The sequence below is a fragment of the Petromyzon marinus genome, chromosome 39 (genome assembly GCF_048934315.1).
Source record: "Petromyzon marinus isolate PM22_M1 ecotype Great Lakes invasive population chromosome 39, UKy_Petmar_22M1.pri1.0, whole genome shotgun sequence".
Lineage (NCBI taxonomy): Eukaryota > Metazoa > Chordata > Hyperoartia > Petromyzontiformes > Petromyzontidae > Petromyzon > Petromyzon marinus.
Genome location: NC_133705.1, coordinates 8,992,065 through 9,005,439, shown reverse-complemented (window position 1 = coordinate 9,005,439; position 13,375 = coordinate 8,992,065). Strand labels below are relative to the sequence as shown.

Here is a 13,375-nt window from a genome sequence, read left to right as displayed (position 1 = left end):
GAGAATCTCTCGCACACACACTAACACACACAGATTCATAGCCGTGGCTATTGCTCGAACCACGACGCAGGATCCACATCCCTACGTGTTCCACCAACCTAACCTTTAAGGCTCTGTAATAATAATAATAAGATGCTTCACCAGCACACCTATTCAAGTAGGCATTGTTGTAACGTTATTATATTCAAACTGGCTTTAATGTCACGTTCAGATTTATCGTGACTAAGTGCTTGACGTGAATGCCAATGGTGTTCTAGAAGAGTTAAGCAGATTAGTTTCTGCACGAATAGAGCCGAGTCTACGATTGTAAGTGGAGAATCGTGAAAACCGAAGTGCTTGAATTTGCCTCCCAACAATTGACAAATCGGATTGGTTTGACTCATAGGGTGGCAGGGTCAGTCTCAGTTGTCTACACTGGTTAAAGTATCGTGCTTAGCACTGACATATACACGACCCCATCATCGGTGAACCAAGTAATTTGCCTCCCTTGGAATGTGTGATGCTAAGCCAATCGCAAAAACGGGCAAAGTCAGCTACCGTTCCGAATACAATTCCACGGTCAGTTTAACACGTAAAGCTCCTGATATGAGTTAAGTGATGACGTCACCCTGCTGCTCAATATAAAACCGGGAGCAAGCGAGGGCTTTACCATTCTGGCGAATTGCCCGATGATGCTGGATGTATTTACCAGCGAAACGTCGTACTCAAACTGTAAATGTTGTGGATTCAGTCTTCAACACACCGGTGGGCTAAAGTAGTGAATTATTTGTCTTTTGTCAACGTGACACTTTTTTTGCTGATTGGCCGTGTCGGGTGGTGGAGGGTTACGACACATTTATAAATAAACGCGATCTAACCCAAAAACCTTTATTATGAATAATATTGGTCGCGAAAGCCTACGTGTTAAACTTTCGCGACTGATATTATCCATAATAGAGGTTTCCGTTTTGGAAGATCGCGCAAATATAAATGTGTCGTTAACCCCGCCACCACTCGACACAGTCCATTAGTAAGGTTTGTCACGTAAACCGAACGTGCCAATTCGTTACTCGTACAGCACACCCGTGTGTTGGAGAGCCAAGGCACAACATTTTCAATATTTCGACGTTTCGCCAGTAATTACAACCAGCTTCATCAGGCGACAGCCAGACTTGTGGAGAAGTCCACCTGATTCGTTCCTTAAGTAGAGGCGTAGATGTGGTGACCACGCTTGTGTGTTCATCTTGCTTAAAGTGGGGGGAGCGGGGGGTTAATGAACTCGTAACTAATTGGCGCGTGTTTTTTGTTACGTGACAAAAAAAAATTCGAATTGGCTGTGTCGGGTGCTGGCGGGTTTAACGAAACGTTTTGGTTTCATGTAATAACATTTTTTTACATTTTACTTAAGCTGGCAAGTGGTGACATCCCCCCCCCACCCCCTGCCCGCCCCCACCCCCACATTGGGGGGGGGGGTTAGAAAAACATATTGTGGCAGCCCAAGGGGGCGAGATGTCGTCAAACCCCTGCGGGGACCCCCCGTGGAATGGCATCACACGATCCTCCACGACAAATCCCACCATCCCACAAGACACCGCGATCATCGTGTCCAGGGGAATTCTGGGGAAAAAGGGGCAGCCCTAGTGACGGCCGCCGGGGGCTTGTCACCGCGCGGGCCTTCGGCATTTGTACGATCGGCTAATCGAGCGCGTGCGTCTGGTTGCGTGGGGAGTGGAAGTGTAGTAGTGAGCACGCCGCGCTAGGAACCCGGCGAACCGAGTTCGATTCCCGCTCGCGACCGACGATGGTGACGAACATTTGAACTGGCCTTGGCCCTCCCCTAGTTCGACACCTGGTGCGGTGTGAATATCAGCACTGGAGAGACAAAGGCCGCCGGGTGTGGTGCTGGCCACCCACCCCCTTCATAGGTGCTCACAATATGAACTTTTGTGAAACAGTCCCAGCAGCCTGTGCAGGCTACACGGGGGATCTTTGTCTTTGCACAAAAAGATCCCCCGTATAGCCTGTAACAGACTGTGGGGGCAAGTGCTGTTAGAGAGCACCTATGAAGGCCAGCACGGCACACGAGGGGATGGGTGGCCTGCACCACTCCCGGCCGACTTTGTCTCCCCAGTGGCGATGATTTTTTTACATACTGCACCAGGTACTCATTTGAGGCTGAGTCGACCTAGGGGAGGCCCAGGACCGGTTCAGATAATATAATCGCTGTCACTGGTGTTGGCCATGAGCGGGAATCGAACCAGGGTCGCCAGGTTCATAGCGCAGCGTACTAACCGCTGCCCTACACACACACAGACACACACACAGGCACACACACACGTGAGCATTGTCAATGTCTTTGCCTCCCGCGGGGGGTCAGTTGAGCATATAATTTAATTCAGTGCTTGCGACTAGAATGGTGGCATTTTTCTTGTCCCAGAAGGGGGCTCAATTAGACGGAGATCAATTTCGCAAATGGGTCCCGTGCTGTTAGTTACTGCCATAGCCCCCCCGCCCCCTGCCAGCTCCCCCCCCCCCCCAAGGGGCTTACGGGAAACACGGTTTATCCCTCTGCACGTGGACAAAAGTAACAAGAAGAATGGGCTCAAGGGAAGAACGTGAATCTATAATAATAATGAATGGTCGGAGTGCTCGCAGTGTTGTATCCACTTAGTGGGCCCTGCCCTTGTGTAACGGTCGTGGCACGCTGCAGTGGAAACAAAGATTTTCTCAAATCCCTCCCCAAATCACCCACCTCGTCCCCCCCCCCCCCCCCAAAAAAAAAAAATCACCGCCTCAATCCGCGCAGTTGATTGACAGGTCGCGTGGCGCTTGGGTAAAGTGTTCGGTGCTGCCATCTGAGCACCAAGCCGGCTTTCGTAGGCGCTCGCTGACGGCGCTTTCCCCAACAGTCAGCATGGCTGTAACAGCCGCAGAGAGATGCGAACCGCGAGCGAGTTTACCCGTTCTCTTTCCAACGACAAGCTCCTACCCGTCATCAACCAAGACCTCGACAATGTCACCTCGCCGCAGACTCAAGTCCCGATCGCCTTTCTGGGACCACGTTGCTGCTGCTGGTGTCGCCGTCGTCATCCTAGAATCTCGTCAAGGTCCAGAAGAACGTCGCTGCTGTACGAACAGAGACCCATAGAGAAGCACAGGGCGGACGTCGAGAGTTAACACTTCCTCATCTGGGACCCAAAACATCGTCGCGCCTCCTGGCTTTAATATTCCTCCTCCTCCTCAAAGACACCGGTGTGACCATCAACCCGCATCAGAACATCAGCAGCAGGTCGATGCTGTACCGCATCCGCCTTCATGAATGGAAAATCAAAGAAACAGCCAGAGCAGTGCGATTGTGGCCACGAAACCCACACTGTTGACCACATCGTACACCACTGCAGTCAGCGCTACCATCAGAGGAACAGCAGAATTACACGAACCCTCTCTCCCGAAGCCCTCTCGTAGGTGGCCAGCAGACCTCGACATTGATCTGCAGAGGTACATAGAGACCCACAGAGAAACAGGAAATACAAGCCACAGAATCGGGACTGTGGCCATGCAGCCCACGCCGTGGACCCATCAAAGTAAACCACTGCTGTGTTCGCGCCTTCAGTGGAGGAGGGGGAACAGCGACACGACACGAAATCTCTCCGCTGAAGCCCTCTCGCCGTGGCCAGCAGCAGCAGCAGGACCTCGATGTTGGCATTCAGCTCCTGAACATCTTGCTGCCGCCACCGTGTCAACTACCTCGCCTGGTCTACAGGAGGTCGCGGGTTTGATGCCGACTCTGACGCCTGCTGCTGTATATTTGGAGTTTGCGTCACTCTCTCTCTCCTCCGTGGTCGCGTGGATTTTTTTCTACGGGCCCTCCGGTTTTCCCCCTCCACATTTGGAATTAACATCACGCGTTAAGAGCATTTGGCTGCGAGAAATGTCAACACGATGAGCCACTTCGTTAAGCTTTCATACGTGGCCGGGTCGCTTCTGAGAAAGAAAGAAAGAAAAAAAGCGCTATCGAGCTCAGGGGGGCTTTTCCCTTGTGAAGTAAAACAAAGAAATCGTTTCAGCTTTAGTTTTACACGTGGGAAGAGAAGCGTCGAGGATGTCTGCCTCCCGTGCGGGTGTGCGTGTGTGTGCCTGCACGCGACCGCGCTTATCACGGCGATGACACACGGCTGGGGCTTTGGAACCGTGCGAACATCGACAAGGGGACGCGTGAACATCCTCCTCCTCCTCCTCCCGATATTATTTTTTTTTTATTGGGGAGGCGTCGTGGTCGAGCGGGTAGCGCATAGGCCGCTCGTTGCGCACTTTCGAGCCCCGGCGGCCGCCCTGGTTAATACTGCGCGCTGCGTTGGCCGTAGAGTTACCGCTACACGCCGTCTGCTTCACGGTGGACGTCGATGGCATCCTGTGAAGTTGATCGGAGGAAAATAATAAAATAACAAGTAGGCCATGCATGCCGACGTCACGGATTTGTAAAGAGAATAATGGTTTTGTTTGTTAACCCTGTGAATTGCGTAATTTACAGAAACAACATAATAACAACATCGCACCCCCCCCACTCCCCCACCTCACCCCACCCCCTTTCGGGCTACGGCGAGGAATGCGAAGGGACGCCACCTCGATTCCCCTTCGAGTCGCGCCTCGACTCGAGCAGCCGAGCGTGGAGTGCGGCGTTGCGATGTGACGGGCGGGGGTTGTGGAGATGGGTGGGGGGGGGGGGGGCATCGCAGGGGACAGAGGGAACTTGAGTCACGGATCTCCGGGGGCAGAGAGCACAGGAGGGCGGTGACTGTGAGCGACACGTCGCAAGTGGAGCTCGCTAATATAGACATCTTCGGCTGCCTCGTCCTTTCTCGAGGTTGGACAAAGCACGGCATTGACACGTGCGCGCTTTTTTTCTCTCGCTATTTTCCAGCGCGTACCTTCGCGAGTGACATTTGGCCCGCTTGACGTTATCTCCGAAACGATCGGAAGATTCCCGTGACACGTGCTCGTCTGACAAACACGCACAACGACAAAGATCCCCCGTGTAGTCTTAACAGACTGTAGGGGCAAGTGCTGTTAGCGAGCACCTATGAAGGCCGCAACGGTACACGGGTGGCCAGCACCACGCCCGACCGCCTTTATCTCCCCAGTGGAGATGTTCACACACCGCACCAAATATTCATTTGAGGCTGAGTCGATCTAGGGGAGGCCCAGGACCAGTTCAGATAATCGTCGCTGGTGTTGGCCGTGAGCGGCAATCGAACCCGGGTCGCCGGGTTCATAGCGCAGCGCGCTAACCGCTACACCACCGCTCCCCAACACGCACACACACGTATATCCACGCACAAAGACAAATATCCCCCGTATAGCCTGTTCCAGACTGTTGAGCCAAGTGCTGTTAGCGAGCACCGATGAAAGGCCTGGACGACACACGAAGGGGGTAGGTGGATAGCAACACGCCCGGCCGCCTTTGTCTCTCCAGTGGCGATGGTTACACACTGCACCAGGTACTCATTTGAGGCTACGTTGACCTAGGGGAAGCTCAGGACCGGTTCAAATATTCGCCACTGTTATTTTCGGTTGTGAGTAGGGAATTGAACTCGGGTCACCGGGTTTGTCGTGCAGTGTGCTAACCACCGGACCACCACTCCTATACGTGCGCGTGCCTACACACCAACACGCACACGGGGCTCTTAAAACTCAGGAGCCTGTCGAGTCAAACCGGGTCACCATCCTTCACGTGCATTTGTTGTCAAGAACAGGGCCAGGCGGTCAGACTTCATCACATTGCGTTGGCTCCCCTTCCCTAGCGCCAGGGCCCCGCGTGACGGTGCAAGCTCGTCGCCCGTCGGAGCTCCAATCCAGTACGCGTCGAGCTGTGAACAACCTCCTCTCATCTGCCACTCATAATAACCCGAGAGGCTGTACCGATCACACTAATTATTTTTTTTTAAATGTTGCCAGCTAAGGCCCACTGAGCTATATGGCTCCTTTTGAGAAGCGACCTGGCCACAAATGATAGCCCAACGAAGTGGCTTATCATGTTAAAATCTGCCACTCATAATAACCCGAGAGGCTGTATCAATCGCACTAATTATTAACTATGAACTATTTTTTATTTTTGCCAGCTAAGGCCCACTAAACTACGTGGCTCCTTTTGAGAAGCGACCTGGCCACAAATGATAGCCCAACGAAGTGGCTTATCAATTTCCATCCCACCTCTGTCCACCCAGCAAAATGAACGGGTTACCACCACAATTGCGTTTGGTGAGGCAAGGTGCAGCTACGCCTCTTCCAAGACGTGTGGCCAGCGTGAAAGAGTAGGCCAAGTCCTCTCCCGGAGTTCACTGTCTATATGGCTACCTCAAGTGCCGGGCCGTTCTACCAGCAGTGGCACGAGCAAGCAGAATCAATAATATTTTTTTTATACTGGAGGATAAAATATTTACTCAAGCGATTAGTCGCACGTGCTTCACCTCTTCCTTGAGTCTCACGAAAAATCCAAAACCTCCGATTGTCTGCTAATGTGTTTTCATCTACGGAGGGGTTGATATCCGAGGCGAATTCGCCGACCAACAACGATGCCCCATCAAGAAGCCCCGCCCCCCCCCTCTCTCTTCGCTCTCGTGGCTTTCAGCAGTCGCTGGGCACGACACAGCCCAGAGTATAGAACATCTCCCCAATTGTTTCCCCCTCCTCTGAAGCCCGGAGGAGCGTTGACTTTGAGGACTTTTTTTTTTATTTTGACTTTAAACTTCCGTTACTGCAGGAGATTAATATGCTTGGGTTCTTTCGGTGAAGTCACGTAGATAGAAACATTTAAAAAAGTGAATAGAATTAATTTGAGTACTTTTGTCAGACGGAGTTTCTGTTGCCACCCTTCCTTTGGTCACGGTTAAATGCTGTATACCGGGAGGGGCTCATATTGAATTAGTTCTTTTTTATGAGACCTCCTTTGCCAGTAACAAGATTTAGTCATAGGTTTTTACCCTTTTATCTGGCACAAAAACTGACACCTTTATACAAGGGATCATGTTTTCAATAACCACAACACAAGTAGTCAAAATGCAAACAAAAAGACAACTCTGATAATAATATGCACTGTCCTTGAAATTGATTGGTCCACACCCGAGACGACTTTTCTTAAAGCCCAGTCTCCACTGGTGTTGGACCAGAAGACGCCAAAAGGCGTACAACTCAAATTCAAGGACAGTGCATATTATCAGAGTTGTCTTTTTTGTTTGCATTTTGACTACTTGTGTTGTGGTTATTGCAAACATGATCGCTTGTATAAAGGTGTCAGTTTTTGTGCCAGATAAGAGGGTAAAAACCTATGACTAGTTATTTGTTATTCTTGAAAAAATGTCACTGATAACGGTAGGCGGCGATTGTAATCGTGTCGCCGTGACATTACGGCGTCGTCATACATGATAGAGCATATCCATCATTCATGGGATAGCAATAATCACACTCACTGTGTGTGTTTGTGACGATTACCAATGGCAATTCAACCGTTAATGATCAATAAAAGTGTTCTGACAATAACTCATTTGAATATCTTGGAAAGTAACAAGCCAATTAGCTAAAACCACGAGTGCATTCCCCAGAATAATGCGCGTGTAATAAATATGGAATGCTACGAGAGGGTGGATCAGCGGCACAGCGTTTAGCGCACCGCGATTTGAGCCTGGCCGCCTCAGTTCGACTCCCATCCACGGCTTAAAGGTCGGTGGCGAAGTGGTGGTACGCGAACCGGCCCTGTCGACTCCCCCACCCCCACCGACCCCTCCCAACCCCCGCCTCCCTCTCCTCGTCAACTCACAACTGAACCAGCGTGGTTCAAGAAGTACGGTCAAACGAGCCCATTGACCGATAGGCTCAAGGGGGCTGTAAATAATAATGATCCTTTAATTTTATATCGCTCGTTTCCTCTGTGTAAGCGTGCGTGTGTGTGCAGCGCGTGTGTGTGCGTGTGTGTACAGCGTGTGTGTATGTTTGCAGCGTGTGTGTGTGTGCAGCGTGTGTGTGTGTGCAGTGTGTTGGTGCAGCGTGTGTGTGTGCAGCGTGTGTGTGTGTACAGCGTGTGTGTGTGTACAGCGTGTGTGTGTGCAGCGTGTGTGTGTGTGCAGCGTGTGTGTACAGCGTGTGTGTGTGTGTGCAGCGTGTGTGTGTGTGCAGCGTGTGTGTGCAGCGTGTGTGTACGTGCAGCGTGTGTGTGTGCATCGTGTGTGTATGTATACAGCGTGTGTGTATGTGCAGCGTGTGTGTGTGTGTGCAGCGTGTGTGTGTGCAGCGTGTGTGTGTGCAGCGTGTGTGTACGTGCAGCGTGTGTGTGTGCAGCGTGTGTGTATGTATACAGCGTGTGTGTGTGCAGCGTGTGTGTGTACAGCGTGTGTGTGTGTGTGTGCACGTGCGGCATACTGCAATACGGAGCGTCGATTAAAAATGGCGCGTCTAAAAGGACACGTGCGCTTGGGAGCGTTCGTGCCAGTGAGCGTTTCGGCGGAACCCCGAGCGAATCCGGCAATAATCGAATTGTGCGTCGCGAAAGCGTAACGAGACAGCCGTGGGGTTTTTCGCACAGAAGAGGGCCGCGACGCGAAGCCACCGCGAGACGCGCCGGGTACGCGGTCAGCAGTGTCGCGCCGCGCGGATCGCGAATGTCGTGCAGCCGCGGCTCTTTTTACGCATCGCCGAGTCTCGAGACTGCTTTTTTTCTCCGAAGGTTTCCTGCCAAGTTTTATGGGGGGGTGGGTGGGTGGGGGTTGGTTGTTTTAGTTTTCGCAGTAGGCAGGTGATGGTGTCGTTGCTGCCGCTGCCATGTGTGTGATCCCAATCGAGTTATTCGCAGGTGATTTTCGCAGCGTTGAGATGTGTTTTGGCCGAAAAGCACGTACATGGTGTGTGTGTGTGGGGGGGTATAGAAAAGGGAATCGAGAAATACCAAATTCTCTGGATTATAAGACGCTGACCACCAGTTTGTGGAGCGTCATACTTTCCGGTACAATTTAGGTTTTTCTTTTACTTGCACTCTGTATATGTGTTGAACTTTTTTGACACTGTACGTAGCCACCCGTGCTAATCTGAGCGCCGCCCGCGATTTGGAGTGAGATACGCGGCATGGTAGAGGACGGGGTACCTGACGTCAGCACACAGATATGCGGGGTGACGTCACCACTCAGTACTTGCCAGCCCACGCGTCAAGCAGGTAGCCAGCCAGCCAGCAAAACTTTTTTTGTCTAATATACTTCAGTATGAAAAAGTATTGTATGCGAAGAGGCGGTCAGCCATAGGGCAGAGGAGAAAAGGAAAACCCTGAGCCTGGACTTGAATAGGGGTGGCAGGGAGTCGACAGCACCGATGTCTGGTGGCGGCTGAGTTCCAGATGATGACGGCGGCAGATGAGAACGAGAGCAAGAGGGACCTCCAGCTGAGCGAAGGTCGATCATTGGTACTGAGAGAAAGCCCTGGCTGCCGGAGGAGCGGAGAGAGCGAGGAGGGGAGTTACAGTCTGACGACGATGACCCAAGGCTCTTGGGCAGCCAAAGCCAGGCAGAGGGTGGCGATGCAACCTCTGGGACAGGGAGACCTCAACCAGAGTTTTGAGGCAGGGCTGGTGGTTCACGTGGAGATGGAACCGCGAGTTTGTTTGTACTGCGTGGCCGCGGGACTGCGCCTCAATCCGTCAGGTGCTCTGTGTTGTCGAGTGTGGAGTCTTTGTGGTGTCATTCCCAAGCTAAGCGGGCGTTTGCACCTGGTCAGAGTGCTTGCATGGGCGACCACTGTAACGCAGCTCTCATAGGCTGCTGCGGAGCGTCGTTGTCGATTAAGCAAAATCCACCGTTGTGCTGTACTCTGTTCCCAACATCTACGGTTCCACCCTTTGCCAACCCCGCACCGACCAGTGCGGTGACGCATGCCCAAGCATCCACCCGTGACCCGCACACGGCATGGGGGAGCCCTTCATCCAGCAGCAGGTTGAGTTCGAACGAAGAATGAGATAAATAGAGGGCCGCGCGTACGTACGTACGTGTGTGTGTGTGCCCTGTGGCGGCACGCAACGGCCTCCTCCTCTTGCGAATGACCACACGGGATTCGCTGTGCGCGCGGAGCCGACTACGGCACCGCCCCCCCCCCACCACCCAACCACCACGATGGAGAGGCAACGCGAAGGCACGGGGCAGGCCCGGGCTTGACACCGAGACGGCCGCGTGGAAATCGGGGCCACCACCCCCCCCCACCCCCTTTAAAAAAAAAATGCAACACAGTGCCATTGCATCGTTGGAAATCAAAATAACAAGAAGAGCCAATTTTTTTCGAATTCCAACAACAAGCGCTTGTTGTTGTTGTTGTGTTCAGTTTGTTGTCCTGCTCCCCGCACCTCCGATTAGCACGGTTGGCTACGTACGGCGCGAAAGAAGTTCAACACGCGTATTACACTTTGGTTGGGGCCTTCCACCACCATCCCCAAGACCGAATGATCCCTTTGGCCAAAACCAAGTTCACCGCCCGCTGCGAGACACCACTGCCATGGTGCCCCCCCACTGCCATGGTGCCCCCCACTAAAGACAAAGATCCCCCGTATAGCCTTAACAGACTGTTGGGGCAAGCGCTGTTAGCGAGTAGCACCAATGTTGGCTGGCACAGTGGCACACGACGTGGTGGGTTCCCAGCACCACGCCCGGCCCCGCCCTTGTCTTCCCAAGTGGCGATGTTTACCCTCTGCACCAGCAGTGACCAGTTCGAGGATGAGTCCACCTAGGGGAGGCCCACGACCGGTTCGGATATTGGTCGTGAGCGTGCATCGAACCCCCGGGTAGCCGGGGGTTCGCGAACCGCTCCGCCACCGCCACCACGCACGCGACAGCTCTTCTGTGAACTTCTGCTTGAATACGCTCACCGCCGCCGTCGTAGTCCGGTGGTCATACCTGAAGAGATTTGGTTAAAAGGAAGGGAGAAAAAGAGTCGACACGCTCGCATGCTCAAATCGAGCATTGCGGCTGCATTCGTGATCATGTCGCGATCGCAGCCCTGCAGAGCCAGCGGTGAGAAAGTTCCACGTTGCTGTGTGCGGGGGGCGGTGGGGCCTGGGGGCGGAGGTCAAGTTTGTCCGGTCCGGGATGGAACAACCCCAATAACAACACAGAGTTACCGGACCGCAAAGTGTGAACGCCAGGCGTGAGGATTGCAACTGGTTCCGATAAAATTTCCGGGGCCACCTGGCAGAGATTTTATTGGTGACTTTATATTTTTCTTTACTTAGCCATCCTCCCGAGAGATGCGGCGGACTCGACGGGAGCGTGGCGTGGGGCTCTCGTGTCCAGAATGCGCCGCCCTCCTCCGCTCGGCAGACGATAGGGTGGGCCAGGAATGCGGCGGATAGGATCGCCGCCCGGTCGCGTCTCCACTTTCCAAGGAATTCCTGGCATCCTTCGACGTTACCCAATCGTACAAATACGAGACGCAAACTTTATTTTTATTTTTTTTTAAACGCGGAGGAACAGAGGATGATGGATACAGTGTGGCCCGAGAATCGGGGGGCGCGTAGGGATATTTAATTCAACTTCATCTGGAGAATACGGTTGGCACGGTTGGCTTACGCACGGTGTGAAAGAAGTTCAACATACATTCTGTCAAGGCCACACAAAATCACCGACTTTTAAGCATGGTGCCAACAACTACAATGACCGAAAGCTGAAAATTATTACGATAATTATCACCATTATTATTTAATGTGCAATACACTTGCGTGTATGCCGACGTTAACAAACAACAAAAAAACCCACACACACCCCACGCGCCTGCGGGAGCATTTGCCGGATTGCTTCTCTGTTGTGCCCGTGAGACGAATCGCTTTGCAAACGAATCACTTTGCAAACGAATCGCTTTGCAAACGAATCACTTTGCAAACGCTCGCCAAAGCGCCGGGCAAGAATCGTAAAAAATGTTGGCAAGACACATTGGGAAAATGAATACATACGTCATCGGCCTCTGACGTTGGCAAAATTTAGATATAAAAAAAAGTTGTTTTGACAAGTCACCCTGAAAATGCACCCAATGTCACGCGGAACCTCACAGAGCTTCGAGCAGAGGGTTGAGCGCGGGGGAATGCTTGTGGGTGGCTCTCCGACTGGCCTTGGCCAGGTGTTTGTAGGGCGTGCGTCTGCCGAGGCGCACCCGACAGATGACAGTGGCGATTCGCCGTCACTTACTCTCGTACGAGTGAGGGGAGTGGGTGGTGGTGGTGTTGGTGGGTTTTCTCCGGGCATTCCGACTCATTCGTTTGCCAAACGGTTGCCACGCGTAGCGATGCAAGGCCTCGCGTGGGATCGTTCCTTGAGGGATCGGTGAAGCGCTCTTGCCCGGGGGTTGTGGGGAAGAAAGAAGGACGACATTGCGGTGACAATTTCGTTCGAGCCAACTTCTCGAGGAGGCCCACCTTTATCGCCGCCACTATTATACGAAGTGCTTCAAAAAAAGGTGAACACTTCCGATAAAAAAATTTATTCCTACGACGCCACAAGAAACGTGCTCCATCCAGGCCCTAGAGAACACCTGGAGAAGATTCCAGGCACGCGTTGACAACGATGGCGAACAAGTGGGAGACTCTTTGACTTTTTGAAGCCATGAACATTAGATATCTTATCATGTTACGGTGTTATATTATAAGTTATTTTCCCCTTAAAAACGATAGTCCCATGCACGTGTTAACATTGATCTGAAGCACCATGCACTTTTGGTCAGGCGAGTTACGCACAACGGGGGAATCCCTATTTTTAGGAAGCCGGCCACACTAATGGTGATTGACACCTTGTTTGCTGCAGGTTTTTCTCATTTTCAGTCACCCGCTTTCCAAATTACAGGTGGATCCCCCCACCCTCCACTATTGTATTCTCCCTTGCCACTAATTCGTGCCCTGTGACAGCGTCGACCCACACCGACGTACGTCGGCCGTTTTGAGCTCGCGTCGATTGCATCAATTGGGCCACAAGTCGTGTGGGAATTGAGTCCCAAGGGCTGTGGATCGTGATGAGGGCCGAGGGTTGTTCTGCACGAGACGAGGCGAGAAGGTCCTCCGCGTGACGAGGTCAAGGATCACCGCAGTGGCTTAGGCGGGTGTCTCTGTAAGGGAGCGCGGCAGGCGCCTCTGTATCAGATGAGGCGCGAGCTCTTTGTCGGTTGTCATGGGGGCTGTTCATCTGATATGACAGGTCGAGCGCTTTGTAGCGGATGAATCGCCGCGCTTGGTCAATCCGCAGGAACCCACTTTCACCGGAGAGACTCATCATTACCCCCCCCCCCGCTTCAGAGGCGAGTTCTCTGTGAAAAAACTACGTCAGCCCAAATACTGTTTTTCTGACTCCCTGCCCCCCTCTCATCCTTTGGTCTAATTGCAACGTTCCTC

General features: G+C 52.6%; 1 protein-coding gene across 8 annotated transcripts in view; it reads left to right on the top strand.

The window, feature by feature from the left end:
* LOC116950497 (agrin-like) overlaps positions 1-13,375 on the top strand; it is a 111,688-nt gene that overhangs the window by 20,681 nt on the left and 77,632 nt on the right. The window lies entirely within an intron of this gene.